Below are 23,817 nucleotides of genomic sequence, written 5' to 3' on the forward strand. Positions count from 1 at the left end.
TTCTGAATTGTTCTTAAATTTATACATCAATATTCGCATATTAGTCGGATTATAATATTTTATATTAATGATAAATAGATTAAATAACTCATATTTTAGTGACAAAAAATTATATCTAAATAAAGAAATTTGTAAGCTAATTTATTTAGATAAATTTACTAGTATAAATATAAAATGTAAAAATATTGTAACGACCTGTTTAGTCGTTTTAAGTAGCAGACTTCAATTCTGGAAAAACTGGTAGAAGCGACAGACCCCACGACGGACCGTCGCAGGGTCTTGTTTCAAAACACTTAGAAAATCAGAAATTGGGTACTGAAAATCGACTCTCTGAACTTCGTAACGAAATTGCAGGACGGACCGTCACAGGCGTGACGGACCGTCACAGATTATTCAGTGGAAATTGAGTCTCTGACCCTTTCTACGGACCGTCACAGCGAATGATATGTGTTAGTAGTATTGTAAACTTTCTATATGCTTAATTGTATGCTTGCATGAATGATGTGATTATGTAATTGTGAATAAATAAGCATGATGAAGCTATTGAATCCCAAATCTTGAAAAGAAACCCTAATCTACTTTGTTAATGATGATGCCTTGGTATAAAAGAAGGCTTGATGAACGAAAGTGGTGAGATTAGGGGATCGGGTGCCACGTTTCGGTACCAGGATAGCATATGAGGATCGGAGTGTCACATTCCGACACCAGGATAGTATATGGATCGGGTGCCACGTTTCGTACAAGGATAGAATATGGATCAGGTGTCACGTTTCGACAACAGGATAATATATGGATCGGGTGCCACGTTCCGGTAACAGGATAGTATATGAGGATCGGAGTGTCACGTTTCGACACCAGGATAGTATATGGATCGGGTGCCACGTTCCGGTACCAGGATAGTATATGAGGATCGGAGTGTCACGTTCCGACACCAGGATAATATATGGATCGGGTGCCACGTTCCGGTACCAGGATAGAATATGGATCGGGTGTCACGTTCCGACACCAGGATAGTATATTGAGGAGTGGAGTGTCACGTACCGACACGAGGGGAATAAAGATAATGAGTCTTGAAAGATGATAATATATTCAAATCTAATGAACCTAATTCCCAAATGAGTATGATGAGGAGGCGTGAGTCCTCATTGATGTGCTAGGTGTTGTAACCAAGGGTTATGGTAACTGTAAATGCTGCATGCTAAGGATATTAGTTGATTTTATGATATTATCTGGTATATACTGTTTTCTATTTTGAGTTGGCCGATGATATCTACTGAGTACCCGTGTTTTGTACTGACCCCTACTTTTATGTTTTCTTCTTGTTTATTTGTGGAGTGCAGCAAACGTGCCGTCGCCTTCGACTCAACAGTAATTCAAGCCATTCTTACTACACCAGAAATTCAGGGTGAGCTAATGCTTCTAGCTTGGACTGGATCTTCTTCTTCAAGTCTTGATGCATTGAACTTCCAGCATGGACTAGCTTCTTATGTATTTTTAGCTTTTAGAATATTCTTAGTTTAGTCATTTGATCGTAGATGTTCTTGTGGTGATGACTTCAAGATTTTGGGGATAATAATAGTTATTGATTTTATTAATGAGTTTAAGTCTTCCGCATTACTTTATGTTGATATTATATTGAAATATTAAGGTTTAGATTGGTTGGTTCGCTCACATAGGAGGGTAAGTGTGGGTGCCAGTCGCGGCCCGAATTTGGGTTGTGACAAATATAAAATCAAAAAAATAAATAAAATGATTAAAAGGATTTGAGGGGGTATTTTTGTATTTACCTAGATTAGTCTCATGTCATTAGAGTTAATACCACCAAATATAAGGCATTAGTTATACACTCTCTAATAGCATGTAGGGTTCATAACTAATCCCTGAATTGATAATACATAGACCTTTAATTCCTACCAAACATAATATTAAATAATATCACACATAATACTTGAACTATTTCTCTTAATACTCCCTACCGAACGACCCCTTGGTGTCCAATGCTAAACTGTTGCAGCCTGCAAGCCAATAGAGAAAAGAGACTTAACTGAATAAATAAAACTAGTAAACAGTGCAACCCTAACGGCTAGGTACAACCTCACAAGCTACGCGTACAACCATCTAACTTTCAACTCCTCATTCTTGCATGATTCCTTCTTAATTAAAATATTTCTTGTCCACAAGGAATGAAATCAGGAAACCTCAACTTCATAGAATTGTAGTCTTCCCATGTAGCATCCTCTTTAGAAAGTTTAGACCACTGAACCAAGAATTGAGGGAATGCCTTGTTTCTTCTCTTGATCATCCTCCTTTCAAGAATCTCTTAAGGCTGCATACATTGAGGATCAACAATATTGATTAAAACTAGTAGGTATTGCATAGCAAGGCTTAAGTTGTGAAGCATGAAAGGTGTGGTAGATAGCTGCTTGAGGGGGAAAGAGTAGCTTGTAAGCTACTGACCAACTTTTTGACTTATTAGAGTGTTTGACAATTATCAAAATGACTTATTTCAAGCAAAAAGCTAAAAGCTAGATGATGAGTGTTTTTTTTATTTTCAATTTAAAAGTCACGTTATGTTGACCACGTATATTACTTTTTTACCCTAAATTCTTTTATTATTATTATTATTATTATTTATTATTATTATTATTATATATTTGTATTATTATTATTATTATTATTATTATTATTATTATATATCATTATTATAATAATAATGATAATAATTATAATAATAATTATTTTATTATTATTATTATATATTATTAATATATAATGTTATTATTAATATTATTATTATTATATATTATTATTATTATTATAAAATTATTACAATTATTATTAATATAATATTATTATTACAATTATTATTATTATTATTATTATTATTTTCATATTATTATTATTGTTATTATTTGTTATTATTATTATATATTAGTGTTATCATTATTATATTATTATTATTATCATTATTATTATTATTTTTATTATTTATAACCAATTTGTGATACTAACGAAATATGTGAGTGATATCAAAATATAATTACTTATGGATGTAAAATAGAAATTAATTTTATCATTATAACAACTTTTAACGGTATTTCAGACATTTTGTTAAAAAAAGGTGTTAACCACCACTTATTTGCCAAACACATCAATAACTTTTTTTAACTTCAACACTTTTATCCCAACACATAACTACTTATTTTAAAAATAAGTCCCAACACTTTCAAAAGTTCTTTTTAAAAACTATTTTTAAGCCCATCCAAACGGGCTCTCTTAGCTGATAACATGGAGAATGATTTGTTGGATATAAGGAGTTGCTTGTAGGGTTGTATCTTGAGATAAGCACAATTTCTCTCACTAAATTGCCTTTGTTGATTTGCCAATGATGTCATTTTCTATTGGGTTCAGATAGGTGAAACTTAAGCAACTGAACCTCAACTCCCTTGGAATATGGCTTCTATCCACTTCCTCTTCTGATGCTTCACCTGGGACATAAGGAATGTGTATGAGGGGTGGCTTTCCATAGAGAGTAGCTTGATAGCTAATGTAAGGTAGTATAATACCACCATTTTGCTAGTGACAAGTATCTTGACCTATCCTTTTGACTATCACAACAAAAACATCTTACAAATGTCTCCACAGTTCTGTTTAAAACCTCTATCTGACCACCGATTTGAGGATCGTAAGCTGTTGTGCTCAATGTGAAACCTTGATCACAAATATCGGATCCCTATCATTAATGATTTTTCTTGAATTCCATGGAGCTTATACACCTGATCGAGAAAGAGTTGAGCAACAGAAGCAACAATATATGGGTGACTAATGGCCAAGAAGCGTCCATACTTGGCGAGTCTGTCTACTACTACCAAGATAGTTGACTTCCCCTTAGACTTTGGGAGGCCATCAATGAAATATATGTTTATACTAGATCAAGCTATGTTAGCTATCTTAAGAGGTTGTAGGAAACCTCGTTAGGCAGAACTATCACATTTTCTTCTTTGGCAAGTAGCACATTGTCTAACGTACTTGGTCACCTCCTACTTAAGCCCCTTACAATACAAAAAACTACTTATTATCTTGTAAGTATTCTCTATCCCAGAGTGTCCACCTACTGGTTTATCATGCTAGATCTGGATAATTTCTTGTTTAATAAATGAGTGATTTCCCAACACCAATTTGCCTTTTCTCCTGAGTTATTGGTTTATAAAAGAGAACCCCTTTATGCCATCCTTTGGATCATTTATCTTTGTCAAAATCTCTGGTAGAACAGGACCAGTTTCCCATGTCTTCTCGTCTTCCTCAAATAATTCTATCACTACAGGAGTAATCATCATTACATACACTTCTCCCATTTAAATGTTAGACAATTGGCATTTTTTCAGCTTATTATTATTTTTATTGTTCCTTACTTATTTCAATTTAGTGCTTCCTATTTTCTATCTAAACATAGTCAACTTTAGTTGCTCAACTTTCTGAAGTTAGTGGCCCCATTATGGCTGTTAGTGACCCCCTTTAATTGTAGTTAGTGCCACATGTTCTTATTTTAGTTTTGATGTTTATGTTTTTTCTTAGTATAAATTCAGACATTCTAAAGATTAATATACAGAAGAAATTTCATAAGTTCACTTTGTTTTTATATTTTCAAATCAGTTTGTTGAGTATTTTTTTTCTAACATTAAACTCTAGATAGTGAATCTGTTCCTTTGTTCTCCGGACACTTTTTGTATTCTATCTCAAAATGAAACTGCAACAGTTTAGAAATCCATTTCATTTGAGCATGTGTATGCAGCATGTCCAACAAGAATTTCAAAGCCTGCTGGACAGTTCTCACTATGGACTTCCTTCCCACAAGATATTGTGCGCACTTGGTTATAACCATCACCAACACAAGGAGTTCTTTGTCATATATAGACAACCCTTCATGTTTAGTAGAAAAACCCTTACTTAGATATGCAATTGTATGGCCTTCTTACATCAACACAACACCAATTCCATAATCACATGAATCTATTTATACGATAAATTATTAGGCAAGATCAAGAGGGGAGCAAAAACCAAGGCCTCTTTCAATTTTTCAAAAGCTTAAGTAGCTTTATCAGACCATTGGAACCCCTCCTTCTTATGAAATATGTTAGAGGCTTGCTAATCCCTGCATAATGTCGAATGGATCTTCTAAAGTAGCATGTTAAACCCAATAAACCTCTGCTTCAATTTTCTTAGGATCTGTAGCAACCACTTCAGCAATATGTACATGACAAATATTCTACCTGCTTGCCCTAAAAGAACACTTTAACTTCTTACACATAGCTTGTGTTTAACCAATAACTCAAAAGTGATTTTAAGATGTTCCAAATGTTCAGGACAAGCTTTTGCTGAATACAAGGATATTATCAAAAAATACCAATTTAAATTTTCTGAGACATTCTTTAAAGACATGGTTCATGAGGCTTTGGAAGGATGATGGAGCATTATTAAGACCGAATGGCATTACAAAGAACTCATAATGTCTTTCATGAGTTTTAAAAGCAGTCTTGATGATGTATTCCTTAGCCATTCTTATTTGGCGATAACTAGATTTTAGTTCTGTCTTAGAATTGATTTGTGATCCACCTAACTCTTCCAAGAGTTCTTCAATGATGGGGATTCGGAATTTGACTTTTATCATGACCATGTTGAGGCCCCTATAATCCATAGAGAGTCTCCAACTTTCATCATTCTTTTCAACCATTAGAACAGATGATGTAAATGGACTAAAACTAGGTTGTATTATACCTTGCTCCAACATATCCTTCACCAATTTTTCAATGACATCTTTCTGAGTGAAAGAATATCTATACAACCTCGTATTGACAGGATTATTGTCTACTTCCTGGGAATCCTGTGATCAAAAGGCCTTCTAGATAAAGGCAAACCCTTTGGATCAATAAACGTTTGAGGATACTCTTTAGAAACAGACTGAATAGCTAAAGGAATGGACATCTCTTATTCCACATGTTTTTTTTCCACAGCCATTACCCTGATCTTGAAAAATTGTCTACCATCCTTAGACAACAACTTATCCAATCTCTTAGCTTGCACAGACTTCATCCATAGAGCCCTTGAGAATACACTTTTGTACTTAATAATGGTATTCCAAGGTCAGCTCCTAAAAGTTGAATTTCAAGTCTCCCAGTGGAAGAAACCATTCAACTCCCAGTATTAAGTCACAAGACCTCGAAGGTATTAGTAAAAGATCATCTAATACATCAAACCTTGCACCACCCAAGAGAAAGCCTTGCTTTTGATATTGAAATAAAGGAATGTTTATGCAATTATGTTGTATTACAGGGATATGTGAAGTAATTTACTTGTACTTCCTCTATTTGACATGACACAGAGTTTAAGAAAGTAAAGAGTATTTTTGAATCTCGTGTATGTCACATGCATAATATAGAAGATTCGAGGTCAAAAATACTTTTAAAGACTAAGTGGATCCAAGATGGCATGACATGATCTCCCAGATGTTATTGTCTACAATGCAAAGAATACACTGTCCAAAATTACTAAGGACAAGGCTGGCCAACAACTCTTGCAAATGTTTTCCGCTTTGCTGAGGCGGTTGAGGAGTTCACTCAGATTCTTACATCTCTGAAAAAATCGTTGATGTTATCGGATTTAAGAGGTGAAGTAAGTTGAGTAAATGAAATATAATAATCATCCAAGATAAGAATCACAACAACAACATCATTATCATCTACAACAACAACAACAATAATAACAATAATCACAATAACAATAATAATATTAATTGTAATAATAATAGTAATAATAATAATTATGATAAATAATAGTACCAAACTTGGGCACATAGATTCTTTGTGTGACGATGAGTAATAGTCCATATTCCATTCAGAAGTGTCTCATTTGCCTGGAGACGCTAGCTCCATAAGTCAACTTTCTACCGAATCATGTTGCAATCAACCTTAATAGTGTCTTGAAAATCACAGAAGGTTATGGTGATGACATTAAGCTTAGACTTTCTACTACTCAAAGTATCAGGCACAACATTTAGCCCTTGCCTGGTTTATTAACTAACTCATAATCAAATTCGACTAAGGAATCTTTCCACCTTGCTTGCTTTGGTATGAGTTTCTTATGTGACTGCAAATAGCTAGTGGTCCGTACCCTGGCCTATCCATCAACAACGGATTTTGGCTAATGACATTCCCTAATAAGTGTACTTCATGTTGGGCAAACTAAAATTTCTCCTACTTGATGTAAAGCTTGTTCTCTCGTTGGTCTTGGAAAACCTTTTTCAAGTTATCGGAATGTTCCTCCAGGATATTGTTATAGATTACTATGTCATTTAAGTACACCATTACAAAATGATATACGATAGATGAAATATCTTTTTCATCAGTGTTCAAATAGTAGTAGGTGTGTTGGTCAACCCGAAGGCATCACCAACCACTCAAAAGCTCTATATCTAGTGACACACAATGTCGTTGGCTCATTTCCTGCTTCTATGTTAACTTGGTTGTATCCTCTTCAAAGGACAACTATCTTGATGAAGTACTTAGAATCCAAGTTTTTTGAACTATTCAGTAATGAGCGGGATGGGTATTTTTTCTTTATTGTCACTTTACTGAGCACGCGACACTCTATGTATAAAGGGGCGGACCCATGTTGGGTCCAGGGTATTAACCTGAACACCAAAAAAATACATGATATATGTAAAGTAAATTTTCTGTATTTCTGTAGATGCATATACTTTGAACCCCCTCAATAACAAATAAAAATAGATAGCTCTATGGTAAGACCTCTAAATATTAAGCTGAATTCCCTAGGTTCGAATCCTTGCAACTACATTTATTTATCTTCCTTTATAGATTCAGTTTATTTTTGTTTTAAAAAACCAGTTCTGTTTTTCAAGTATTTTTTATTTTAAAAACGTGTCAAAAGTGTGGTTTTAAATCTAAAAAAAAATCAAATTTTATTTTTGAACATCCTGAAAGAATATTCTGGGTCCGCCACTGTATGTATAAACGTGAAAACGCATGTTTGTTGTTTCTCAACATGATCAACACTCCATAGGGTGCTTTAGACTGTAGATATGACCGTCTTCGAGCAAGTAATTCAACTGCTTCCTCAACTCCTCAATCTCGGTTGGATATATGCTATATATGGAATATGTGGGTGGCTTCGCTCCAGGATCTAATTCGATACTATTGTCTACCTCGCACTAGGACATGCGTCCCTTGGCAACTATTCCAACATCACATCTTTGTTCTGTTCTAGAACCTTCTCTGCATAGTGACAATGTCTCTTTAATATCATTATTTTCACCCAAAATCACAATGGTGGCTATTATCGAACTCCATTTTCTTGAAATTCGGGTTATGCAATGACATGACAACTCTTTTAGGATTATTAAAAAGATAACAGTTGTCACAAAGGAATTAAAGGCACATTAGGACATTGTTTTATCCTAATTACAAACAAAATCAATTAAAAGGGTTTGTAAAACCATAGATTAGTAAGTGTTCATGTTATTTTAAAAGAAAGGTGTTAAGCACCCTTCGAGGTTCACAAATGTGATTTCCGACATAATCATGTGAATTATGTGGGAATATAACATGGAAAATGAGGTAAAGACTATAAAAAAAATATTTAATACGGGTGAATAAATTAAGAATGAATCCATTATTATCTAATTAATATAAGCCTAGGTAAATAAGAGATATTTTTTTAAAATCAGGTAAATTAAATGCATGCTAGTTATAAAAATTGACACATACAAAGCTAATGAAGCCACAAAAAATTATGAATTCAATCTTGCTTTGAGTATCAAGTATATAAAAAAGATGCTTGAAATATCAACAAATAAAGGAGAGAACGCTTCTAATAAAATACTTGGGTAATATGAAATAAAGCAGAAGGCTAAATATAAGTCAACTAAACATAAGGAGAAGAAATGACAGATAACTAACTTGATTGCTTCCTAATAAAAATATTAAAATATATTGTGCAAATTGAAATTTAAATAAATCAACAAAATTTAAAGTTGAAGTTTCTAGAGAGTGAGAGATCAGAATAAGACAAGGCTAAAATGGGTTTAACACGGTGTTACTCCCGCTATTCCATTTTTTACGATAGACTATTTACCTTAAGAAAAGACAAAAAATACTTTTTTTTTAAAAAAAAAATGTTCAAGAGTATTAAATAAAATATTTTAATATTTAAAATATTATGTGAACCTAAAATGTAAGTATATTCTTTTTATATTAATATTCTATGAAAGTATGTCGATAAGTTAACATAATAGTAAAAGTCCTCATGTTTTTAAGACTTTTGTAAAGGGTGATATAAAATTAGAATAGAAAGGAATAACAAGTTGCCTTATTCATATAAAGTGATATGTGTGCTTCATAAAAGAAGTCAACTACAGTTTAAATTTTTTTTATTATTTATAAAATTGTACATCAAACCCCTGTTGGGGGTGACAACGATTCCAGTTTAGCTAGATTTCTCGCTTTGATTTCTTCACTTGCCATGATCGAATTCCAAGCAACACCGTTGCATTATTGTGTATGTGCAAAGAATATTAAACAAAGTGAGAGTATGTTTGTTGTTAGTACCTTAAAATAAAATACTAAAGTAACAAAAGGTGCTATTAAATAAAATAAGTTTATAAGGACAATAAAGTAAGACAAGATACCAAAATAGATAATTAAATAACTACCTTGAACATACCATAGATTATAATTCTGGCAAATATCACAAAATGGTTAAGTAACATTCAAATAATCACACAAACCTTAATGTAAGAACCGAAGTCCAAACTTCATGCAACCACTAAAACAACAAAAACTTATAAAGTAGTACGTAAGAATTTATTGCAATTGAGAGTATATGAGAGCGTTGTTTGTTTAGGCACGTGGATAGAATGGAAATAGCCTTATAATTTTAGTAGAATATAGATGACACATTAGTAAGTAAAAATAGAAAAAAGAAAAGAAAATTATTCTACTCAATTAGATCTACATTCTTGGTATTTAATCATCGATATTATCATGCGAGTTTAAAAAGTCCAGTTAACTAAATTTGATACTAAGTTAAAGTTTTTCAAAAATAAACAAGTAATAAAAATATCAATGCATGTATTTTTTCCATAAATCAATTGGTAATAAGTTAGTGAAATTTAATAAGGAAAATAATGAATTGACAATTAGCGCTTACCACCAGGAAATCTATCATGATAAATAGATCGAAGGAAAGAATCATGAATGATCTTCTAATTTTGATGGAGTCATGCTAATACAGTTAAAAACTTCAGTAAAAATAGCATGAATTAGAGACTGCCATATTTGAAGGTCACATACATATATTTACTTACCATAGCTAGCAAAAGTTTGTCAAGAATAATTAAATCAAAGTTGTTCACACTAACTAAAAGAAACAAATTTGGAGAATAAAATAGAGTCAATCAAGGAAAAAATCATGCCAAAGTTTGTCATAAGATAAGTAAATATTAAGGTGTATCAATCAGTTAATGGAACAAAAATAGAAAGAAGCATTAATCATGAAAATTTTCAGAATAGTCAATCAATTCATTAAGAAAATAAATCAAACTGGCATATTAAGACTTGCTACACTTGAATAAAAAAACTACAACTCAATGAGCGTTCTTAAAGAAAAATTTAAGGACCTATTTACAAAAATCGGAGATTACATTCAAACAAAAATAGGAACACACAAACTAGAAAATATACAAGTTTAGGAACTCAAAATCAAAAGGAAATAGTGGTAAGGAGATTTAATGATCATTATTGAATTTTATGAAGCGTAAGAATACAATTAGAACTATTATACTAAAAAAAATAAGGCAATTTAAGAAATCTATTGAAAAGATAAGATAATCTTAAAAATCGAACATGAATGGATTTGGTAAGATGCAATTTCAATAGCCCCAAAAACCTGAAAGCACCATCGGGTTTCTCTTGTCGGAGCGACACATAAATGATGCTCATGTTGTCAATCTCGTCGAGGAAAGGATGATGGTTGGCTTGAATTGTTGAAGTCAAATCGCTCTTCACGGTGGTTGTCTTACCGAAATTTTTGGTCAAAACCAATGGAAGAAGAGAAGAAGACGGATTGAGGTTGTATAGTCGGTGCTTTGCAAGCCTACAAGGTCAAAAGAAATTCAGAGGGAAGGAGAAAGGGGAGGAGAGGAGCGACTGGTTTGGATGGTGAAGTGGATGATATCTACTCGTGGTTGAAGAAGCACCATGAGAAGAGAGAAGAAGGAGAGGGGCTCGCTTGGTGGTTGGCCCGTGAGTGAGGGTGGAGCAGGGGTTTTGCCAGTGAACTTTGTCGACGATGGACGATGTTGGGAGAAGAGGAGCGACACCTGTCATTTTCAAAGAGAATGAGGGTGTTAGGATATTGATATTTGAAAGTGATAGAAGACTCAAGCTTAAGTGTTGGATCAAGATGAGATGCGGGGTTGAGATTTAAAAGAATTGAATGGACAGTTGGGATTAAAGATTGAGATTGGAATTGAATTAATTGGTTTAAAATGGGCTATAATATTAAGTAGAAAAGGCTACAATTTAAATAGATTGAATAAAAGGTTACAATTTAAATAGTTTGGAGGAAGATTTAATAAGTTGTTATCTATTAAATGGTTACACTAAAAGATATATACACTTATATATTATAGACGTCAAATAGACAAGTTAATTAATAATTTCAAATTTACCAATTGATAAATATAATAGTAATTAGTTTTTGAACACGTGCGTTGCACGTGTAGATCGTGCAAATTAGTATAAACACTTCTAGAATATAAGTGACAATGTGTTTTATACAAGCTCACATCATAAAATTATTATCAAGTGAAATTCAAAATTAATACCATAATGACTTCAATTATACAATTCTTATAATATATATTAATTATTCAACTTGTTAAAAATTCTTTTTTTAATATGTTACAACACATAATTTATATGTCCACATTATAGATACAAAATATTAAATGCCATAAAGTTTTAGCCTACTTTTTTAAGGAATAATATTCTCCACTTTCTTATAGATGCATACATATCGAGAAGTTGTCGTCAAAGAAGAGTGGTATTTTGTAATAATTGTAGAGAAATTCGATGGACATATGCCTTCCTTAGGATGACTAATATATCATTATCAATTTTATAGTTCAAACATACAAAAAAAAGTATTTATTTGTTATAAAATTATCATTATTTATATATTCAAATGACATATATAAATAAAAATTACATGTATTTATACCCTTTGTCTTATTTGACTCATTCAAAATTATTGATTCTGTCATCTGTAAATTTTAATAAATGAAATTTCTATAAAGTTATATACATATAATTGAATTACGAAATACAACACAATCATTTGTAAGTTATTAACAGTATGGTAGGAAAAAAATAGAATATTAGACAAAAATGATATGTGCAAAAGTTAAAAAAAAATAACTTTGAGCTACCTAAGAATAAAGATAAAAGGATCAATGATAGGATTTTAACTTTCAAGTAACAAAACAAAATGAAAGAAGAAGAGGCATAGACAGTATAGATAGTGATTTCAAATTTCTACACATAATAGTAACAAGAAATTCTAGAAAGAGAAACAATCACAAATAAAGAATTAGAATTGAACCAATCATTTCTAATTTGAAAAATAATCAAATGATAAAAATCTTACAAACAAACAATAGAAGATGGAAAAAGAAGGAATTTTACCATATTGAGTACGTAGAAAATGTTAGTGGAAGAATTCAAGATAACAAATTTGTATTTGACAGTGGTATATATAGATTTAGTTACAACTCTTCATATTCTTTAATTTGATTTTAAAAGGAAAAAAAACCTTGAATCATGTACTTGTTTAATATCTAGAAATCGTAATAAACTCTTGTTCTTCCACATTTTCTTCCTAATAAATAATATAATTCAAAAAATAATTAAAATAATATTATTTCATTAATAAGATGTTTAATTTAGTTTAGAAATAAAATGGTAACCCCATTTTTCATCTTTGAAGCTTCCTACTTATAATTTATGATATATGATATGATATGCTGATTATCCATGAGATTTTAAGGGAACTTGAATTGCTTTTCAGTTTGTTACTAATAAAATGGTGGCAACTTTGTATTTTGTGTAAGAATGTTTATATAGAGAAAGCCCCCTGTCCATGTGGTTCTCTAAATGGTTCATTAGATGGAAATAATAGAGAAATTGCAGTGAATATATCAATGACTTAACACACAAACTTAGTAATTTAAACAAAAAAATGAATTCAACATTGACACAATATCGACAATTTCAACACAAACTTATATTCAATCAGTAAAATTGGAAGGAAGATAAACCAATGACAAGATCCTTCTAGAACAATTAAAAAAAGTTCCCCCACTAAAATCATAATGGAGTTTTTAGGACTGTTGACACCCAATTTTGGCCTAACACTTTTAAAAATTCGTAATTTGAGGCCACAATGCTAAGCCCGTCATTTGAGCCCATTTTGAGTTTTTATTTAACTTACTAACTAGGTCAAAATTTGGGGGAGCAATTTTCAGAAAAATAAAGGGAGAAAACCTTCCCCTCCCTCTCTCCACAGACCCCAGCCCCTCCCTTTTCCCCCTTCTTTCGCCCCCTTCACTCTCCTCTCCTGTCGCTCCCCCTTACCTCTCCCTTTTCCCTTTTCCATCAGCCCCTCTCCCTCCCTCTTCTCCCCTCATCCTCTCGTCTCTCTTCTCCTCCGGTGAATAGCCATGGAATCAGCTCACCTCCGAGCTCACGCCACCACTGACGAGGATGAAGCAGCAGTGCCATCAGTCGCCGAATTCGCCAGCGAAAACAATAAACAACAACTCCAAACGGACAGCAGCTCAAGCCATCTCCCTTCTTCTCCCCTGTTCCCTTCCCCCTCTTTTTCCGGCGAGTAACAACCAGCATGCGAGACGGACAGCAGCAAGCCATCAGCCACCAGCCCCTTTCCCTTCCTCCTCTCCCTCTTTCCGTTTGCCTCCCAGCCACTCCCTCTCCTCTCTTCCCTTCAAACCCACCTCCACAAACCACCGACAACCGCCACTAACAACCTCACCAAACAAAACCCCCATCCCACTTTTCCTTTACATTTTTATTATTTCATTTTTTTTCATTGCAGATGAATGAACCAGGGAGGTAATAGCTCAAAAAAAAATCATCAAGTTTCGAGGCTTATCAATGGGAAACAATCCAGATCCAGCGTACAATAGCTCCAATGAGCTTTGATATTTTTCTTCAATTTCTGGTAGAAATCTTGAACTATTTTACCATTTTTTTGTTGATTTTGTTCTATGTTGAATTTCACATTTCACTTGAATATTTTTATGTGGCTGCTTGTTTGGAAATCTATTCTGTTTAAGTAGATTACTTTTATTTATTTATCTTATGTTTACTTTACGTTTAAGTTTACACTTCCTATCTTGCTAAAATTGTTCATTGGATATTTAAATAGTATTACATTGTTATTTTTTCTTTTAGAATACTTTAACTTACATTATTTTATATATATAGAGATAAATTCTTTTAGATTGTTAACTCCGACGATTATTATGTTAGCAATTTCATTTGGGTTTGTTTGATTTCAAAATTGTATAGTGAATTTTATTTTTTCTAGCGAGCTCCCTGCTTCAATCCTTATATCTTGGTTACTGTCATGTGAATGCTTGTTAGATTTCATTTATTTGCGGTTTTTTTAGCTATTGCTTCTAGTTTACTGTTATTTTTATTAGTTAATATAATTTGTTTTCTTTCAATTATTAGTTAAATGATAACATATGTAAAGGTTAAATTCAATTAATGAAGGTTGGTGTTATATTTTAGTTACTTAGCTTAATAAATGTTGAAGTTGGGATTTCATTACTTGAATGTTGTTTTGTCTTTTTCATTAAGATTTTATTTACATTTTTGCTCATTGTTTCAACATTTTTAATTATACATACTTCTTGCTCGTTGAATTTTAAACTAAATTGGCCAATGAGAAAACTCTCCGTCGATTTTGGAGGCCTTCCCATTTTAGAAAGACGGAATTTTAACTCAAGTTTATATATTTTAATTGTTAAAAGGGCCGATGAAAAATCTATCCGTCGGGTTTAGAGGCCTTTCCATTTCAAAAAGACGGAATTTTAACTCAAGTTTATATATTTTAGTTGTTAAAAGGGCCGATGAAAAATCTATTCGTCGGGTTTAGAGGCCTTCCCATTTTAAAAATACGGAATTTTAACTCAAGTTTATATATTTTTGTTGTTAAAATGGCCAATGAAAAATCTATCCGTCGGGTTTAGAGGCCTTCCCATTTTAAAAGACGGAAATCTAATTTAAAGTTTATATATAATTTTAGTTATTGCTATTGGCCGATGAAGAAATTACCGTCGATTTCCAAGGCCTCCCATGTTAATAAGACGGATTTTTATTTTTAATTATTATTTGGTTTATTCAATTTTAATCATATTTATTCTTTACTAACACTTTTACTAAGTGTGTTTACAGGTACCCGGATGTGCTTTTCCTTTTATTTCATTATTGTAAATATTGACGTTAGGCAAACCTTAGGCCGATAATTATTATTTTATTTTATTGTGCATATTAAATGTTTATTATACTTGTACTTTATTTTATATTCTTCCTCAATTTGAAAAAAATGAATTCAGTCGGGAATCACATTTGTGGATTCCGAAGGGTGCCTAACCCCTTCCCTTCGGAATAACTTGAACCCCTTACCTAGAATCAATTTGGTTTCGTAGATTAATAATTGGTTTTCTAGTTTTCCTAAAATTAGGTGGCGACTTTTTTTTAAAACTCGTTTATTTTTAAAACTTTGTTAAAATTGAACAATTAATTATTTTCTAGTTACCGCGACGTTTCGCCCTATTTCGAAAGATTAGGGATGTAAACAGAATGACGACTCTGTTGGGGAGTTTAGAGGTTTTAACCAATATGAATTTAATGTTTTTTTTTCAAATTGAGGAAATTTTTGTTATGTTATAACTTGTATTTTTATATTTTGCTGATTATTTGTATATTGTATTTATTTATTATTTATTTATTTTGTGTATATTATCATTGCATTTCATTACATAATTTTCATCAACTGACAAATAGTCTGCATTAGGACATAAGAAGTTTATGTGGCTTACCACGACTTCCTTCAGAAAAACACACAAGTCTAATCTTTGGAAGTAATAAACGAATAGTTGGCTTGCGGTCATCCAACGCCGTTTATTAGCTCCACCCCGTTGTCTGTCCGACTCGGGTAACCGTCACTTCTATACCAATTCTAGTCACCCTAGGATAGAGCAAAACCAAATCCGAATTTAAGTATCAGCCTAAGATGAGTCAACACCCAAGGCGTGTTGAGTCCATTAGAAAGACCACCTTGAGTCCATAATGGCTTCTAGCCTAAAAGGACGACCATAATTGTGTGTAATTTGAAGGATGTATACATCTTTTGACAAACCACAGTACATCTGAATTAGAAGGTTATTTTAATAGTTTACATTTGTCAAGCTCGAGTTTTCAGAAGCTATCATTCCATTTAAAGGTGTTGACAATCGGAGATGACAAGAATTTCAAGAGGAAGACCCTTCGACAAAGGCTTAGAATAGGATGGTACCCCTACGTGAGATTGAATATTTGTAATTTTTTTCCCTTCTTTCTTTTCATTTGACTTTATAATTCTATTTCATTTGTTCATAAATTGTACTAAGTGTTTTGGGGGACAATGGAAAGTTGTCAAAAGACGTTATACATCTTTCGAATCGATAGGCCTAAGGCATAAAAGGGTCACATATTTGTATAGGACGCGCCATAATTATTTGTATGCTATGTGATATATTTCAGTTTGTCTTTAATAAAAACAGTGTTTATGTGTTTTATTCATTATTTGTGTGATATTTTACATTATTCATTATGTACAGGTACTAACACTTTTACATTTTGAGTTGTTCTTCTTTACAGCGAAAATTAATTTATGTTCAAATTCAGAAATCACTTTTTGTCCGAAGTCACAAGAGACAAGAGGATTAAAAAAATTTGAGTCCTTGTATTTCACAAGACGTTAATATCAAGTCAAAAAATGATAAATCAGGGGAGTATTTGACTATAAGGTCGCATCTACTTATTTTTTTTATTATTTTGCATGACGGTCCTGCTCTCACATATTTCTCATATTTTTGTAGGAATACCGTCCCCGACATCAGTCGGGGATGGTCATAACAGTATTTGGATCTCGTGAAAATTGGAAGGAGACAAAGATCCAAGAAAACATCCAAAAAGAGTACAACAAATCACTACTGTAGAAATTCGTAGGTAACGTTCAATAGACAGCCTAAATATTGAAGATTAAGAGGCTATAAAACATATTGGTACGGAAAAAAAAGAAAAAGAAAAAAAAACTTCATCACTACAAATTTTAGTGGCGCTAGACATAAAAATTTCTTTGAGTTTTCTAAATCTTTAAATTATTTTATGCCTTATCTGGCCAAACTATGCGTACCTGATTCTCATTTCGATGAGATACGTAGGCAACCCTTCTTGGGTTCGGTATTATCTTTTTCAAAAAAAAAGAGTAAAAAGTAAAAAGTAAAAAAAATATATAGTTTGTGCATATTTTCAAAGTTATATCTGCACGAACTATGCGTACCTAATTCTCATGTTAATGAGAACATAGACAACCCTTCTTGGGTTCAGTATAATCTTCCAAAAAAAAAATTTATAAAATAGTCTGTGCATATTTTTTAAGCCATATCTGGTCGAACTACGCGTATCTGATTCTCATTTCGGTGAGATACGTAGGCAACCCTTCTTGGGTTCGGTATTATCTTTTTCAAAAAAAAAATAATTTAGAAAATAGTTTGTGCATATTTTTCAAGCCATATCTGGCCGAACTACACGTACCTGATTCTCATGTTAATGAGATATGTAGGCAACCTTTCTCGGGTTTGGTAATAATTTTTTTTTAAAAAAAATTGTTTGTACATACTGTTAGAGTCATGTCTTCAACTCGGTCGGGACCTATATGGTTTAGAGCATGTAAATATATTCGATATGATGAAAAAGAATGAATTTTGCGGTAAATTACAGATTCTCGTGGTACCTCTTATCTGTACTTTTATGATGATTGAAAATTCTCTTGCATTCAATCAAGATAAGAATAAAACTAACCTTATGTTTCATGTGCATTGTGTGGTGAGATTTTGATCAAAGTTCAATTGTGTTACACTGTTGATCTAGAACTTGACCTGAATGTTTTTCGAGGCAAAATCATGAGTAATGTTTGGTTTGAGAAAGGATTGTAGGCCTTTTTGACCCGATTGTGCCTTTCAAAGCCTACCAAATTACAATAATCCCTAGCTTTCCCATTTTGAGCCTGAAACCTTCATTTGGACAACTACATCTTAACCACTACCCTTTTGAGTGCTTACGAGCACTATCCTCTCTTGGCCCAACCTTCTTGAGTGCACAAAGAATGTGCAAATTATAAAAGAGATCAATGTTTGAAATTTCAAAAAGCAAAGATATTGAGTCTCTCAAAATCAAGGAAGCAAAGACTCTAGAGAAAAAGAGAAAAAAATAAAGAAAGGCAAAAAATTCCTTTACAGGACCGGTGAAAGGTTGGAAGGAAAATATTCCAACAAAAAAAGGGAAAAATTATTATAATAAAGAAGTGAATAAAGAAAAGCTTCAACGAATAAGGAATCAAAAAAAGAAAAAAAAAGAAAAAAAAGGGGGAAGTGTTCAAAATGAGAATTCAAAAGAATTTGAAAGCTGGGAGAACAATGAAGAGGATCTAACGCCAAAAAGGCGTACCAATCATTAAAAACACAAATTCTGTGTAACACTCAAGGAGGAATTCAGTCACTTTTATCTCAAATAAATATCCGACCCATCCCTAAACCTACGTTAGAAGCCAATGACAAGCCCTACATGATCCCATTCCAAATGTTCTCACATTAGTGGAGATTTACATAAGGGTCAAGCATATGGTATTACACTTGTGTGCATTGAACATTCTTGTGAGTGTGAGTGCACTTTGAAAAATGTCCTATAACCAAATGTTTCAAATATGTGTGAAATAGGACTAGACTTTGTCGCGAGGGCATTTGAAACATGAGGATTGATACAATTCAAAATCTTTGTTTGAAACAAGACGAACGGATCTTGTCAATCCTTAAGTATATTTGAGGTACCACTTGAAGCTGTATGAATTACCTTAATTCAATCTTTAAAAAAAATAATGAGAGATTTACCTGCAATTTTAACTGTTGGTACCAATCGTGGTGAAAATTTGACTATCTCATCGCATTTTTATTTTTGAAAAAAAAGAAAAAAATTGTCTTTTGAGTTGTTCATTATAAAAGGTGTTGTTAAGTTAATCTTATATATGTGAGACGCCTATTTTACTTCATTCGATTGTCCATCCGCAAAATGTGATATGTCTTGTTTTAGGCTTTGAATATAGCAAAGGATACCATTTGCATACTCCATCATGTTCATATTGTGCATTTTCTACTGATAATCTTTTAGATTCTTTGTAGCACTCATCACCCACAAGAGGGAAACTACGTTTGACTTGATTCCTGCTCCAATGGGATACGTAGGCGCCACAACGGCTCGGTCATATACACAGTAAGATTTCCATTTCTCTTCATAATAGAAACTGGGATAGAAATTTTGAGAGGATCTCAAAAATTCTTTTGAGGTTGGAATATTATCGAGTCATCCACCTTGTTACAGTTGGAATATTATCGAGCCATCCACCTCGTTATAGTTGGAATATTATAGAGCCATCCACCTCGTTACAGTTGGACTATTATCGAGCCATCCACCTCGTTACAATTGAACTATTTTCGAGCATCCACCTTGTTACAGTTGAAATATTATCGAGCGATCCACCTCGTTACAGTTGGAATATTATTGAGTCATCCACCTCGTTACAGTTGGAATATTATTGAGCCATCCACCTCTTTACAGTTGGACCATTATCGAGCCATCCACCTCGTTACAGTTGGACTATTATCGAGTCATCCTCCTCGTTACAGTTGGAATATTATTGAGCATCCACCTCGTTACAGTTGGACCATTATCGAGCATCCACCTCGTTACAGTTGGAATATTATCGAGCCATCCACCTCGTTACAATTGGACTATTTTCGAGAATCCACCTCGTTAAAGTTGGAATATTATCGAGCGATCCACCTCGTTACAGTTGGAATATTATCGAGCCATTCACCTCGTTACAGTTGGAATATTATCGAGCCACCCACCTCGTTACAGTTGGAATATTATCGAGCCATCCACCTCGTTACAGTTGGAATATTATCGAGCCATCCACCTCGTTACAGTTGGACCATTTTCGAGCATCCACCTTGTTACAGTTGGAATATTATCATACCATCCACCTCGTTATAGTTGGAATATTATCGAGCATCCACCTCGTTACAGTTGGACCATTATCGAGCATCCACCTCGTTACAGTTGGAATATTATCGAGCCATCCACCTCGTTACAGTTGGAATATTATCGAGTCATCCACCTTGTTACAGATGGAATATTATCGAGTTATCCACCTCGTTACAGATGGAATAAAATGATGCATCGAGAGAAAATTCATGCATTGCGAGAAGATTTTGTACCTCGCAGAAAATTTATGCATCACGAGAAGATTTCATACCTCGCAGGAAATTCATGCATCGCGAGAAGATTTCATACCTCGCAGAAAATTCATACATAGCAAGAAGATTTTATACCTTGCGGAATTCATGCATCACTAGTTAATTCATGCATCTAGAGTGAATATTCATGCATCGCGAGTTAATTCATGTATTGGGAGTTAATATTCATGCATTGCGAGTTAATATTCATGCATCACGAATTAATATTCATGCATCGAGATTTAATTCATGCATCGCGAGAAGATCTTATACCTCGCAGAAATTTTTATGGATCGCGAGAAGATTTCATACCTCGTAGAAAATTCATGCATTGAGAGAAGGTTTCATACCTCGCAGAAAATTCATGCATCGCGAGAAGATTTCGTACCTCGCAGAAAATTCATGCATCGCGAGAAGATTCTATACCTCGCAGAAAATTCATGCATCACTAGTTAATTCATGCATCAGGAGATAATATTCATGCATCGAGAGTTAATATTCATGCATCGAGAGTTAATATTCATCCATCGAGAGTTAATATTCATGCATCGAGAGTTAATTCATGCATCGAGAGTCAATTCATGCATCACTAGTTAATATTCATGCATCGAGAGTCAATTCATGCATCGAGAGTTAATATTCATGCATCGAGAGCTAATATTCATGCATCGAGAGTCAATTCATGCATCACTAGTTAATATTCATGCATCGAGAGTCAATTCATGCATCGAGAGTCGATTCATGTATCGCGAGTTAATTCATGCATCACTAGTTAATATTCATGCATTGCGAGTTAATATTCTTGCATCGCGGATTAATATTCATGCATCGCGAGTTAATATTCTTGCATCGCGGATTAATATTCATGCATCGCGAGTTAAATTTTTATGCATCGCGAGAAGATTCACTACCTCGAAAATTTGAACATCGCGGAAAGATATTCATGCCCTGCAAGCAATCATGCACTGCTAGAAAAAGAATCGTGCATCTCAAAGGAAATATTTATCCCTCAACGTCAACTAACATTAAATGCCGAGGTGAGAAATTGAGTGTCGACACGGTGGAAGACACTGTCTCCCATTTGAATTGCATTTTAAGCTGACGAGTTTTATCTCAGTCTTTGTCAAGTGCATTCAAAAGGATGAATTTCATTAAAAAAAAACAGGTGCAAACCACTTCAACAAGGACGCAACGCATTATAGAACCTTTTGGAGACAGGTCTGGAATTGACTTCAACCACATGCACCCGCACTTCTCTACAAAGGTCATGTGTTCAGTCAAAATTGGGTTTGTCAATTTTCGTTGTCCACGATTTCTTTCATCAATCATACACAACGATAGGGACAGCTGTTGACACCCAATTTTGGCCTAACATTTTTAAAAATTCGTAATTTGAGGCCACAATACTAAGCCTGTCATTTGAGCCCATTTTGAGTTTTTATTTAACTTACTAACTAGGTCAAAATTTGGGGGAGCAATTTTCAGAAAAAATAAAGGGAGAAAACCTTCCCCTCCCTCTCTCCACAGACCCCAGCCCCTCCCTTTTCCCCCTTCCCTCGCCCCCTTCACTCTCTTCTCCCGTCGCTCCCCCTTCCCTCTCCCTTTTCCCTTTTCCGTCAGCCCCTCTCCCTCCCTCTTCTCCCCTCATCCTCTCGTCTCTCTTCTCCTCCGGCGAATAGCCATGGAATCAGCTCACCTCCGAGCTCACGCCACCACTGACGAGGATGAAGCAGCAGTGCCATCAGTCGCCAACTTCTCCAGTGAAAACAATAAACAACAACAACTCCAAACGGACAGCAGCTCAAGCCATCTCCCTTCTTCTCCTTTGTTCCCTTCCCCCTCTTTCTCCGGCGAGTAACAGCCAGCAGGCGAGACGGACAACAGCAAGCCATCAGCCGCCAGCCCCTCTCCCTCTTTCCGTTCGCCTCCCAGCCACTCCCTCTTCTCTCTTCCCTCCAAACCCACCTCCACAAACCACCGACAACCTCCACTAACAACCTCACCAAACAAAACCCCCATCCCATTTTTCCTTCACATTTTTATTATTTCATTTTTTTTCATTGCAGATGAATGAACCAAGGAGGTATTAGCTCTAAAAAAAATCATCAAGTTTCGAGGCTTATCAATGGGAAACAATCCAGATCCAGCGTACAATAGCTCCAATGAGCTTTGATATTTTTCTTCAATTTCTGGTAGAAATCTTGAACTATTTTACCATTTTTTTGTTGATTTTGTTCTATGTTGAATTTCACATTTCACTTGAACATTTTTATGTGGCTGCTTGTTTGGAAATCTATTCTGTTTAAGTAGATTACTTTTATTTATTTATCTTATGTTTACTTTACGTTTAAGTTTACACTTCCTATCTTGCTAAAATTGTTCATTGGATATTTAAATAGCATTACATTGTTATTTTTTCTTTTAGAATACTTTTACTTACATTATTTTATATATATAGAGATAAATTCTTTTAGATTGTTAACTCCGACGATTATTATGTTAGCAATTTCATTTGGGTTTGTTTGATTTCAAAATAGGATAGTGAATTCTATTTTTTCTAGCGAGCTCCATGCTTCAATCCTTATATCTTGGTTACTGTCATGTGAATGCTTGTTAGATTTCATTTATTTGCGGTTTTTTTTAGCTATTGCTTCTAGTTTACTGTTATTTTTATTAGTTAATATAATTTGTTTTCTTTCAATTATTAGTTAAATGATAACATATGTAAAGGTTAAATTCAATTAATGAAGGCTGGTGTTATATTTTAGTTCCTTAGCTTATTAAATGTTGAAGTTGGGATTTCATTACTTGAATGTTGTTTTGTCTTTTACATTAAGCTTTTATTTGCATTTTTGCTCATTGTTTCAACATTTTTAATTATACATACTTCTTGCTCGTTGAATTTTAAACTAAATGGGCCAATGAGAAAACTTTCCGTCGGTTTTGGAGGCCTTCCCATTTTAAAAAGACGGAATTTTAACTCAAGTTTATATATTTTAGTTGTTAAAAGGGCCGATGAAAAATCTATACGTCGGGTTTAGAGGCCTTCCCATTTTAAAAGGACGGAATTTTAACTCAAGTTTATATATTTTAGTTGTTAA

General features: G+C 33.5%; 1 long non-coding RNA gene across 3 annotated transcripts; it reads left to right on the forward strand.

The window, feature by feature from the left end:
* The first annotated feature begins 13,342 nt into the window (after positions 1-13,342).
* On the forward strand, positions 13,343-23,114 carry LOC109119822 (uncharacterized). Of its 3 annotated transcripts, none has more exons than XR_002027314.3 (3): positions 13,343-17,372; positions 19,590-19,691; positions 22,783-23,114. It is a non-coding gene; the product is annotated as an uncharacterized lncRNA (long non-coding RNA). The 3 variants fall into 3 exon arrangements; XR_011219936.1 differs by having other exon boundaries at positions 19,601-19,691; XR_011219937.1 differs by lacking the exon at positions 19,590-19,691.
* The last annotated feature ends 703 nt before the right edge of the window (positions 23,115-23,817 follow it).

The sequence above is a fragment of the Solanum lycopersicum genome, chromosome 3, assembly GCF_036512215.1.
Source record: "Solanum lycopersicum chromosome 3, SLM_r2.1".
NCBI classification, from domain to species: Eukaryota; Viridiplantae; Streptophyta; class Magnoliopsida; order Solanales; family Solanaceae; genus Solanum; species Solanum lycopersicum.